We start from the raw sequence: 12126 nt of genomic DNA, 5'->3' as shown, positions 1-12126 counted from the left end.
TGATTATTTTAATATAAGAAAACTGATATGTACACATAAACGAAGAAGCCGGAATTTATTCAGTGTCTATCCGGGTCATGGTGCTCAGTAATGGCTTTTCCTTCAGTTTATGGTCCATTTAATAGTGTTACATACGGATGCTGTTGCATGCTGTCATTCACAATGCTCACTGTACTGGGATCAGTTAGTGCAGCATTCTGAATAGCTTCTGCTGTATCTAAACTGATAAACAGAAGAGAAAATGTGATTCACCAGAGGCTGACGGGATCCCACATGGCAACGGCGCTCTCTGACATAAGTGACAGGTGTCATTCTCAAGACTCCTCCCCCTGACCCGCCCACTGGCCCAAGAGGAAAGCCTCTCGCCCCAATGCAGAGATCTCCTCTGCATTGCTGGCACTCAGCACCCAGGTCTGCCCCCCCCCCCCCCCCAGCAATAATAAACCGCTAATTGAGACCTGGTCTGAGCCAAGCCGCTGAAAGATGGCCACAGGGCCCCGTGTTTCTAAGGTGCTGAAAGAAGCCATTACAGCAGTGGTTCTACCTGTGAGGCTCCCGGATCAAGCCTGCGCCTCGCTGTTTGCAGAAGGAGAGAATAACAAGCAGGAGCACTAAGGAGGCAGAGCGTGTGGGATTCAGGCTGTGAAAGACAGGCGGGCCTTAGACCCACACACACACACACACACACACACACACGGGCATCCTCTCCCACCCAGTAACGCAGATAAAGTCGCACCAAACCACAGATGTACACAAAATGCAGACACATGAATCCACACACATGGCATGTGAAAATATACACAGACATACAGAGAAAAATACACAAACACATTTGCTCGCAGCAAAGATCAAAGGTGGGGTTGTGGAATTGTCTGAAATACACAGCCAGCTCTGCAGATTAAAAGTACAGTGTTAAATACGTTCACGGAATATTTAACTAGGACCAAAAAACCTGTAAATAGCGGTGGAGCGTAGACTCCCCCCGCCCCCCCCAGATCCAGCAGACCGTGAAGAGAAAGGCCGGCATCCTGCCTTCAACCTCGCATGGACCCCGGTAATCCCCTAATGCCCTCAGAAGCAGACAGATTAAAGCGTCCGAGTGTTGACAGGTGACAGAGGAACTTCTGCAGAGAGTGTGTGTCTCTAAAGCAGCCGAACACCATGGGCTTTCATTCTGCTCTTGCCATGCTAATTAAAATAATTGGCTTTCCAGGTTGCTTGAAGAGTGGCTGTGGTCGTTCTGTCAGTAAACCGCTTATCTAGAAAGTTTCTCATAATTAGGAGGTTAAACAGCCAGAGGAATCTCTCTGTGCACCCCAGCTCTTTAGGGGTGTCTCACGGCTCCTTCCTGGGGTCCAGCAGGGACAGGGACGAAGGCTGTGGACAGTTTCTTTTAGGCCAAGGAATAGGTTGTAAAAGTGGGTCCTATTGACTCTCAGTTGGAGCCTAACCAAACCCAACCCCTTCTAAAACCCACGTTGGCCTTCTTCTTAGTTGCCTAATTATCAGGCTGTGATGGACATATAAAGAGACTCGTCCAAAGCTCCCCTCCATTAGAGAGATAGGACCAGCTGGGTTGCCACAGAAGGGCCTCGTTCTTTGTGCATTGGCCGACAATAGGTCACCATAATCAGCTAATCGTGTTACGGGGCTGCAGGCCTCATCTGGGAGAACATGGAGGGCAACAGCTTCTCTTTATATGTCTGGCAGATTTGAGGATTTCAGAAGGTCTGGCGGTTGTCAGCAGGCTTTGTTTGATCAACAGGTGTCACACGTCCACGGCCTCTTGACTCCATCTAACAAACACATATGATACATTGATACATCTGTACACACACACACACACAGGCCTGTACTCATATCTTTGTGGGGACCACTCATTCATTTCTTTAGGAAAAATGCTAATGCTAACTGTGACAGCCTTAACCCCTACCCAGCCCTAACCATAACCATAAGAAACCAAACAAAATACAAGACTAGGGGGCATTTTTGATTGTAGTCACAGATTTGTAGTAAACTGAGTTTCTCTTATGGGGACCAGGAAACCATAAGGTAAAAAACATAGGTATTCATCACGTGGGGATATTTGGTCCCCACAAGGTAAGGTATATCTGGACCACACACACACATACACACAAATACAGGTAATGCTTTGCTAACAGAATGACCGAGATTCAGTGACAGGGACCGACTGATGCTGAAGATGCTCGAAACTTGTAACTGTTTCATTTTCAGCTCTGCTTCAGTGGTATTTGAAATGTGTTTTTTTGTTGCTGTTAGTGACTTACGCAGCTCGGAAGATTCGCTCAAGGTCACTGCATTAATCGTCTGGCATCTCGCTCAAGCAGCGCTGCTTTGACATCATGCTTCTGTAAAACGACGGCCGCCAATTTTTGAACGGCATCTAAGCCCACAGTCCGCAGGAGACAAGGTCTCGCTCTGCATTGTGAACGCAGAAGCTGGCCTCACCACTGCCTTCCTGAGCCTTCTTGGGTGATTTTGTCTTTCCTTAGCGCTAAAAGAAAAGCCCAGTTATTTTTTTTTCTCACCAAGCTGTTTTCTTCTTCCCCACCTTTTTATGTGGCTGTAAGTAATTTGCCATTTTACGAGCCATAATGGTTTGTTTTTTTCCAGGCCAAAGATGACACACTGTTACTGTTGCTGTTTCACGGTCTTGCGGAGACAGGGATGGAGGAGCCGACAGCACGGGCGTCGCCCCCACGCCGCCTCCCCACGCCGCCTCCCAGCGCCGCCTCCCAGCGCCGCCTCCCCAGTCCATTCTCCTGGGAAAGCGGCCGGCTGTACTGGCATTTATTTATTTACTCCTTGTCAGGGCCATATGCTGGCTGTGTACTCAGCTACTCCAAAGCAAACACTTTTACTGACCTTAATTTTCAAATGTCTTGACCAAGTCCTGTGCAGGAAAGCAGGGAGGACCAACACACTCCAGAAGTAGTAGTGTGTGTGTATATATGTGTATAATATGTCTTTGCGTGTATATCATGCACATAAATTACATGGGGGATGGGGGGTTGTAACCCCCCCAATAATCAAAACCGGACAATACAGCCTTCCCAGTAATCATGTCCCCTTTAAATGGGTGGAGAACTCAACCCCCCCACGCCCTATATACATACATATAAGAACGTATGACCACTTTTGTTAAGTGTTGCCGAATTAGGCCCAGGGTTGCCTGCTGAGCTGGGCGTCCTGTGCCGTGACCCTGTCATGTGACTGCATGCCCTGCACTTTGCTCTAATCATGTGGAAGAGATGATCACAGGGCACAGGGCAGGAAATCCAAGCTCAGGCCCAGAGGAAGCAATCTTTCTGCACCGAGCCAGGCCAATCGTGTCCCTTCGACGTCCCAAAGCCACCTCAGTCTCTCTGAGACTCCAGCCATGACCCTCGTACCGGGCGGAACTACTCTCTGTCATGATGAAGAAATAAAAACCACAAAAACAAAACAAAAAAAACTAAAGTTGTTTCATCAAGGCTGCACTCTTGTTTGCATTGGTTTAATGGCTTAACATATTTTCAAGATTTCTCCAGTTGTAACTGCTCTTAAATGGTTAGCAAATAAGGACTGGTTTTGCCAAAAGATGTGTCTGTTTTAAGGAAACTTAATGTGTGCCTGATGACTGATAGTTATCTAGTAACATTTCTGGACATTTGAGGCTGAAAACATAGACAGAAGTCTCTGTGCAAAAAAAGGCAGGAACAGTGAGGAATTGTGCTGTTGTTGTCGTGGTGATAAACCCCCCCCAGGTAAGCAGCTTAGCCCCCAGTGGCCCAGAAAGATGCCTCATTAAGATAATGGGCTTTTTAAAGGGACAAGGGACTTTTGATACATATAAGTCCTGAGACTATACGGGTGTAGAGAAAGAGTTGACAAAGTGGGTAATTTATTTCAACATCCCACAGTGCTTTGCTACGCCCTCGTTAACCTAATTTGGTGATTACTTGGGATGTTCTTCTCTGTGCCCGTGGGGGGGTTGGGGGTGCAAATGAATGGCCCTGCCGAGAGGTTTATGTGTACTTCGAGCTGCACTCTACGCCGGCGGTCTATCAGCACATCAGCAATCGGAGAGCAAGCGGCAGGTGTGAAGCCGGGGGGGTCAGGTTATTACCCGGATTAGAGCTACCCAGACGGCCTTGAGCTTGATCTTGAGCAGGTGGATGTGCCCCACTCCACAGCTGGCCTGTTGGCATAGCGACGTGCTTACGTGCATGTCCATGTGGGTAGAACTGTGCTTTGAAAGAGAAGAAACATTTGCTCATTCGTGGAAAATTCACGGGAAGGTCAAAAAAAGAAAACAATCTGTGCTGTGGGGGCTTCGTAAAATCCCACGCAGCTCGGCGGCGCCTGCGGCAGCTGTGCCCGCCCTCGGTTTCGGACTCGCGGGCAGGATGGATGCCCCCGCCGCCCCGTGGGTCACAGAACTCTGGAGGTCTCACTGCTTCACACATGGTCCCTGTCTCCGGGATCTGCCACAGAACACAAAGCCAGTGCACATCCAGAGCCTGGCAGCAGCAGGAAATAAACCACACTGTTTCACTCGCAGGGTGGATCAGGGGGCAGAAACTATTGCCTCAAAACTCTTGCGTGGGGGTCAGCAGGCTGAGGTTCTGCACCTGTCCGCGAGCCCTTGACCAAGGCCCTTAACCCCCAGCTTCAGGGGTGCTGCATGTTAGCTGACCCTGCACTGTGACCCCCCAGGCTATGGACAGCAAGACCGGGCGAGCAAAGAGAAGCGTTCCAATGTCCTGTACTTCTGCACATGGAAAATAAAGCATGTCTCTCTGTTTGTGTCTGGGAAAGGGGTTAGAATCCTGGTGTCTCATGAACTGCCTGCAATGTGTTCATGTACGATGCCCTGTGATGGACCAGCCTGCTGTCCAGGGTGCAGCTCTGTTCTGTCTGGGATGATGATCAGTGCTAATCATATAGAAATCTGTCACTTTTGATGCGACAGGACTTAGCCATATATACAAAATTATGGGTAAAAATCAGGGGTGGCCAATCTTATCCGCAAAGGGCCGGTGTGTGTGCAGGTTTTTGGAATAACCGGTAGGTCAGCTGTTCAAACTCAGGTGTGAGGACTCTTCAGCCAATCAGTCCTCTAATTAGTAATCTAATTAGGGAGTTCCAGCGAAAACCCGCATACACACTGGCCCTTTGCGGATAAGATTGGCCACCCCTGGTATAAATAATCAGCTGCATGAATATCATACCTGTCAAGTTTTGGATTTGAAAATAAGGGAAATTTTTCGGCACCCACCACGAGCCATCCCACCACCCAAACCAAGCTCCAGTATCCATTACATTTTAAGACAGGTGTACAAGAAATCTAAAATAACCACTTGTCATTTACATTTTATTTTCATTACAAATTTTCTTTTAATTTCTCATGTTCACTCATGTGGCTCTCTGGCAATCACTAATGACTTATTAAACAGATTTGTTGCAGACTTTGTATCCTTGTTGAAGTCGTCACAGAAGGTGAAAATAACGTTGTTTTTGGCACACAGCATTGCTATTTTAACCTCCGTATTTATGACCTGGTTAATGTTGTAAATGACCTGCAGACTACTGCAGGCGGCAGTTCTCGCGAGGCTACTCACAGTTCAGTTTGGAGAGGCAGAGGAATTTTAAAAAAATTATATTATAATACGGGAGATTTACGGGAAAATACTAATACGGGAGGACGGCGGGAAAGAGGGGTAAAATACGTTAGTTTCCCGGCCAAAACGGGAGACTTGACAGCTATGATGAATATATGTGTAAATCATCTATAAAAAATATTCGTAAAATATTCTATCGTATACTTTTCTTTTTAAATATTCCCTCATTAGTATAATGTTGTATGATATATGATATATATAATATATGCCCATTTTTGTGCAGTGTCCCTTCGCAGTGTTTCTGCATTGGTGAGGGACCCCATCGTCATGGCGACAGACCAGCGTAAACCCCAGGCTTCCGCTTACAGCTCTGAGGCTGATGGGAGCTGTGAACCTCGGTCCCCGGTATGGAGCGTGTTTACAGAGCGCCTGTCATCTGTCCGTCTGTTAGCGCCTCGCACTGCGGTGTGTGTTACCAGGGCCCTTTGTGTGTGTCCGTGTCTACATGTGTGCGTGGACTGTGCTTCACAGGATACCACCCCTGACCACCCCCCGAAAATAAGGAATAAGGTGCCTATTATGGCTGTCACCGAAACAGGGTACTGCTGTGAAGTAGGGGTTAGCGAGAATTAAGCAACGGTCAATTTGACCGAGTGAGCTAAAAATTAGCGTATTGGAAGGGTAGTTGTAGGTGTGCTCTATGATGAAAAATCTAAATGTTGCTTGAGTCGAGTGCTCTTTGGTATCAAGGGAAAAGATTGCAGATTTGATTGATAGAGTGAGTAAGTATAGCCTACACACCTTCCTCAGTATTACGCACAGCTACGCGTGAGCATTTTTAACAGTGCAATTAGGACGTCATTATAATAAAGGCATTTTAACTTAAGGGGTGCCTTGGTTTGCAGTTTTCTTTTTTGTTTCATAAAAAAAACTATACTTCCATCTGAGGTGCCTTTAATGTCCTTCAGTGCCATATGCTAAAACATCAGAAGTAAAGAAAAAAATCCGTGAAACGCAAAACATTTCCTGAAAACGTAAAAGTGAGAATACCGAATCGCCGACACCCCCCAAGGACTCTCGTATATACAAGGACATCCCGAAATAAAAATAAATAAATAAAACACACCGTGAACGTAAAAGCAATAAAACCGGATCCGCCGGCACACAAACAAGCAGGTTGACTCCGCACGGTGACGTTCCCTGGGCTGCAGGGCCACTGCCTGCCAAGCGCGCTCTTCTGGGAGGTAAATGCCCTACCGTCCCAGGAGGAGATGCCTAATTGAATGAGTTTCCAGGGAATGCCAAATGGAGCGTAATGTTGAGATAACGGATTCCGTAAGAATAACCGATCATTGACAATACGCGGTCCTGGCCAGTAATAAACATGTCACGGGAATCGGGAGTCGGCTGAAGTGAAATGAATATCCTCCCACGCTGACACAGTCCTGCAAACCCATAGCACGGTTTGTTTTATGGCTTGCTGAGTAAATCACCGTGAATTTAATCTCCATCAAGCCGTCGGTCGAGCAAAATTAATACCGCGGGGAAAAGCAGATTATAAGAAATAAAGGATTGATTTGTTAATGTGAGCGCAATACATGGTTGTAGATGGACAGAGACTATTTTCATTCTTTCAACCCGATGCCGGTGAGGAAAAGCCCATCGATGACTTTGGTGCGATCTTCGCCGACTGGAAGAGGTGAAGGCGGGGTTGTGCTGCGGAAGGGGCGAGAGTGGAAGCAGCACCTGGTACACGGAATGGATGCTCAGGTGAGTAATCGGTGCTATAGAAGGTAATGATGGGTAAATGCGTTAGTCAGACCCACTATAAGCAGGAAATTTACAGACAATATCACTGTATAATTTAAAGATCCTATGCTGTCCCATGTAAAGTGGTCACAGCATTCCTCCTGCACCTGACCTCACCCACCTCCTATCTGTAACGTTGGAGGCTTTTACAGCTAGATGCCACAGCCAAAAAAAACAAGTATACAGCTCTCTGAGTGCTTATAAATACCGAATTAACGTTCTCACCTAAAACCTCAATGTCTAATTGCATTAAGCCATATGACCTCTTCCAGTGGAGCATTCTGAACTACATTGTTTTATTAATAGTCTTCATAATTAATAAGAATAACAATTATTATGCTGATGTAATTATTTAAATAAATAAATATTTAAATAAAGTGAAATTATGTTAAGTGCCTTTGATTTTTCTTTTGTTTTAATGTTGCAGCACTTTATTACCTGACTGACGGAAATGCATTTGTGATTGTCGTAGCTGAAGTTTAATTACCGTTAATTTGTTACCTAATCCATCAGTCAGAGTGACATAATTAGGAGGCCTTCCAGACCCATTCTCTTCTGACGGATTGCCTTCCCAATGATGTGGTGGGGCCTACAGACCCCCCCTTCCTCCTACAGACCCCCCCTTCCCCCTCACCCCCACCCCCACCCCCATTGCTGACCCTGCTCAACTATGCACCTCCTTCCAAATACTCATAGTTACATTGGCACCCGCTTCCTGCCACGGCGGGACTCCAGATGTGGCGCCCCCACTACTCCCCCCCAGTTCCACTCATCTGGGAGCCGTTTGGGGGGGGCGGGTTGGGAAACTTCACTGATCCGACTGAGCTTTGCATAAACATTAGTCAACAATTCACACTTCAGATCCCCCCCACCACCCTGGGCCGTCGGCCCTGACAGCCAGCTTTCGTCTCTCCTCTGCCTGTTTGCGGTCATTTTTTTTGTTTGGTTTCATTTATGTTTGTTTCACTTTTGTTAGTGTTTTCACACATGTTCCATTTTCCTCACATTTTCTGCACTTCACTCATTCTGCCCATTAGGTTACACGTGCCCCCCATCCAAGTGATTGAGGATCATTTGAAAAAGAACATCTCCGAAACAAATCGCCACCCCACAATTGAAAGTCGAAATCCATCTGACCATTCTCCGTAAAACACTGTTACGAACTGGAAAACCGTGGAAAGCCTTTGGGCAGATTGATTTTCCCAAGCTGACCGATGCTTCTACATCCAGAAGAACCCTTTCTGTTTTTCAGATAGCAGCCATATCTGTCCATGACATGGCTACAAATGCTTTGTCTGGGCACTTGATCAAAGGTGCGTTTATCAGAGCACAGGAAACAGAGGCTAAGATATATATGCACGCACGCGCACACATCTGACACGTGGGGACATCCTAATGATTCCAACATCACTGCAGCTAATGACTCCTAATCCTACTTAGTGACCCAAGCTCAAAGATATTCAGCAGACGAAAAAGCAGAGTTGGTTTTTCTTTTTGTTTATGTACCTGCAAAACTGGGTTTTCAAGAGTCATTATCTATGTCTGGACATTTTCTCAGAATTTTGTCCCAGTGCCCATTCACACACACACCTTCCAGGTCCTTCTCCCCACCGCTGGCTGGATTACAGCGCAGCAGCCCTCAGCACCGTCCCCAGGATCTGGGATGTCATCGTCCGGCACCAGGGCCCACGGTTTCCCCTGCAAAACAGGCCACAATCTGCCGTTTATTTGGTGAGAAAACAAATTCCCTCAGTGTGGTCACAAGCTGAGCTAACAGCAGAGATATTTCTGATGGCACCTCACCCATGCGCAGAGTGGGCACCGGGCCCCCGGACTCCGTATTTAGGTTCGGTCTGGGATGCCGAGAATGCCACCAACAACTTGGCTTGGGCACAGCAGGTGACGGAGTGGCAAGCTGGCCGTGGTCATGGCAATGCTTTTCAGGTCCAGAAACAACATCTCTCTGAATGCCAGTAGAATCTTTGTATGAAGCTCATAAGCACACTGATCTCTTCAAGGTACCAAATGAAATCACAGTCCATATCACTAAAAGAAGTTCTGGGGAATAACAGTGGTTTTACTGGAAATGTCTTCACCAGCATGCTAGTTCTGAACTGGAAACCAGTCAAGGCCATCTTTATAAGCACAGCTCCTTGTGTTAGCATGCTAACCTGGCAACACAAGCCCTGAGTGGCTCAGAATGCCTTGAGGGACGACTTCCGCTGGGTAATCAAGGCCTTAATTGTGGATCAGTGACTTTAATGTATGCTGGAGGTTAGCGGTGACACAAAGACGATAAACAAGAAGATAATTGGGAAATCATATTCGAATTTCTCACTCTTAATGAAAGTCTGCTACTCTAATGAAAGTTACATTTGTAGTTGATGGTGACTAAAGTCCTAAAGTAATACTGTAATGTTTTGGAAATGGTTGTTTTCAGTGTAGCTTGGTGTTCACATTCTGCAGCTTCTAAAAATCACTTGAGTAATTGACATCAGATTAATTGACTTTTTTAATGTTTGTGAAAAATATTGGGAAATGTGTGATATATTTCTATGCGTAAAAAGAATAATGCAATTGCAATGCAGATTGGTTCAGTTTGGTTACTGGACTAATTTTGGTGGAAAATCATCACAAACAGTGAGTCAAAGCTATATTATGGAATATGCACCAACAATCATCTGAATCTTGCCCATCTTCACCACGTTACTGGGACTCCATTTGCCTTTATCAAAGATTGTTGTCTGGATTCACATTTTCTCTGTTAAAGATCTTGTGTAGGATAAAACCACCAATCAAACCAAAGGATCATGGCCAATCAGTCAAATGTCCCAGAGTCTCTCAACCAATCAGATTTAGTGTCTACAGTGTAATGACCAGGGTCTGTAGTTTTGGTGCCTAGGAGTTCTCTAGATCAATTAGGCAGCGACTGTTTTCCAGCTATTTCTCCAGATACTGAGATAATCCACTGAAATAAAATGTCTCACTTATGTTTATAGTGGGAAGGTCATGTTTGCAAGGTTTGTTATCCTTAAAACCTTTATTAAGCTACTTTCAGTTTACGTACTAGCTTTTGTTCAATGAAAGGTCCATCTTCAATACTAATCTGATCTCTCTTAGCTTGATTACACTCTCAGCTGTATTGTGGAGCTCTGCGCTGCACTGATTAAATGAAGCAACCAATTGGATTGAATGAGCAGAGTTAAGTCTGATGTATTTAAATGTCGCTAGTTACTAATCTGGACCCAGACTGTTCTTCAACTATTTCCAGAGTGAGTGGAACAGTGCTTGCAAACCAGAGATTACTAATAAGCTGTAACATACAGATCAATAGATAGTCTACTGCTCCAAGTGGTGACAGAGTGCACTGCATGTGAGAAAGACATAAGGAAAGGCTGAAGATGAAATATCACCAGTACATTAACTATAGCACTTTCAATTTTGTAACTTTATTTCAATTTTATGTGACTCAACTTTGAGTAGGAACCCCATACATGAAACGCACTGTGACAGTCCATATAAAAGGCACTAAAGGAGCTAGATTTGGCCCCCGGCTGGATCTCTTGACTGGGTCTTGAGTGATTTTTGCTGTGATGTTATTTTTCTCACAGCTTATTTCTGCCCCACGGTTAACATCGCTTTCTATAATGTAGGTCCCCCCCCCCCCCAAGTCATGGAGTTTACAGGTTCACAGATGGCTCCTGTCCGCCAGCTTTCCAGTACTACCCGCTGCGTTCTTGGCGCAATTCACCTCAGCCAGGCCGTAGCCACTCCCGCGCCTGGCACGGCGGCATCTGCCCGAGTAAAAACAAACAGAGAGTGCTCTTCAAGCTCACCAAGGATGTCAGAAGAGGGGAAAAAGGCAGTCCGTTCGGGGAGTTTGTTTGTGGAGATGGTGGGAAGCTGTCATGATGTCACTGTCGCCTAGCCAACCTAAACAGATGAGATCAGGGCACCTTCCTGGTGTCCCATGACCAAGCGATTCCTGTCGCCCAGCAGCGCTGAGTGCCACACAAGGGGAATCCCAATGAACCAGATGCTATTTCAGTGTGGGAGAACCAAGTATGTATGTTGTTATGAATCATTTTAGGCCACCCGAAATCAAACATGATTGCAATTTCACGGTTAGAAAAAACAACACAGGATTATAGTAAATTTACATGCCAGGTAATCTGACAAAATTATTGTTATAATCAGTTAATAATCTGCCAATATACATTATTTCGCATTACAACTTTCAATTCAGTTAGTGGTAAAATAGTTATATTGGTCCATCAGACTTGATTCTTGACACATAAAAAAATAAAAATCATCGCAAGTACTGCACAACATTTTGATGAAAAGATGGTGAGATAGGCCTACAACTAATTTACATATCACACAGAGAGGAGCGTCTTATCAATATATACATCTTTGATGTAAAACATTGCAGTATTTGCAGGAAACAGCGGCACCAAGTGACAGAGATACGTTAAGGTCTCGTATTTGTAACCAAAAAGGTGCGGATTAGAATGACCACCATTGAGCGCCCTGTGATGAACGTAACCTGAACTGCACGTTAAGATATACGACATAGGCGAAGTTAATTTCGTCCGTTACAAGGTACATAGAACAAATGATTAACTAAATACTTTACATAACTGATGGCAATTACAATTGGGTTTACGACTGCAACGACTGAAAGCAGCGGCGG

Source organism: Paramormyrops kingsleyae, chromosome 9 (genome assembly GCF_048594095.1).
Source record: "Paramormyrops kingsleyae isolate MSU_618 chromosome 9, PKINGS_0.4, whole genome shotgun sequence".
NCBI classification, from domain to species: domain Eukaryota; kingdom Metazoa; phylum Chordata; class Actinopteri; order Osteoglossiformes; family Mormyridae; genus Paramormyrops; species Paramormyrops kingsleyae.
This window is presented reverse-complemented; position numbering follows the sequence as displayed.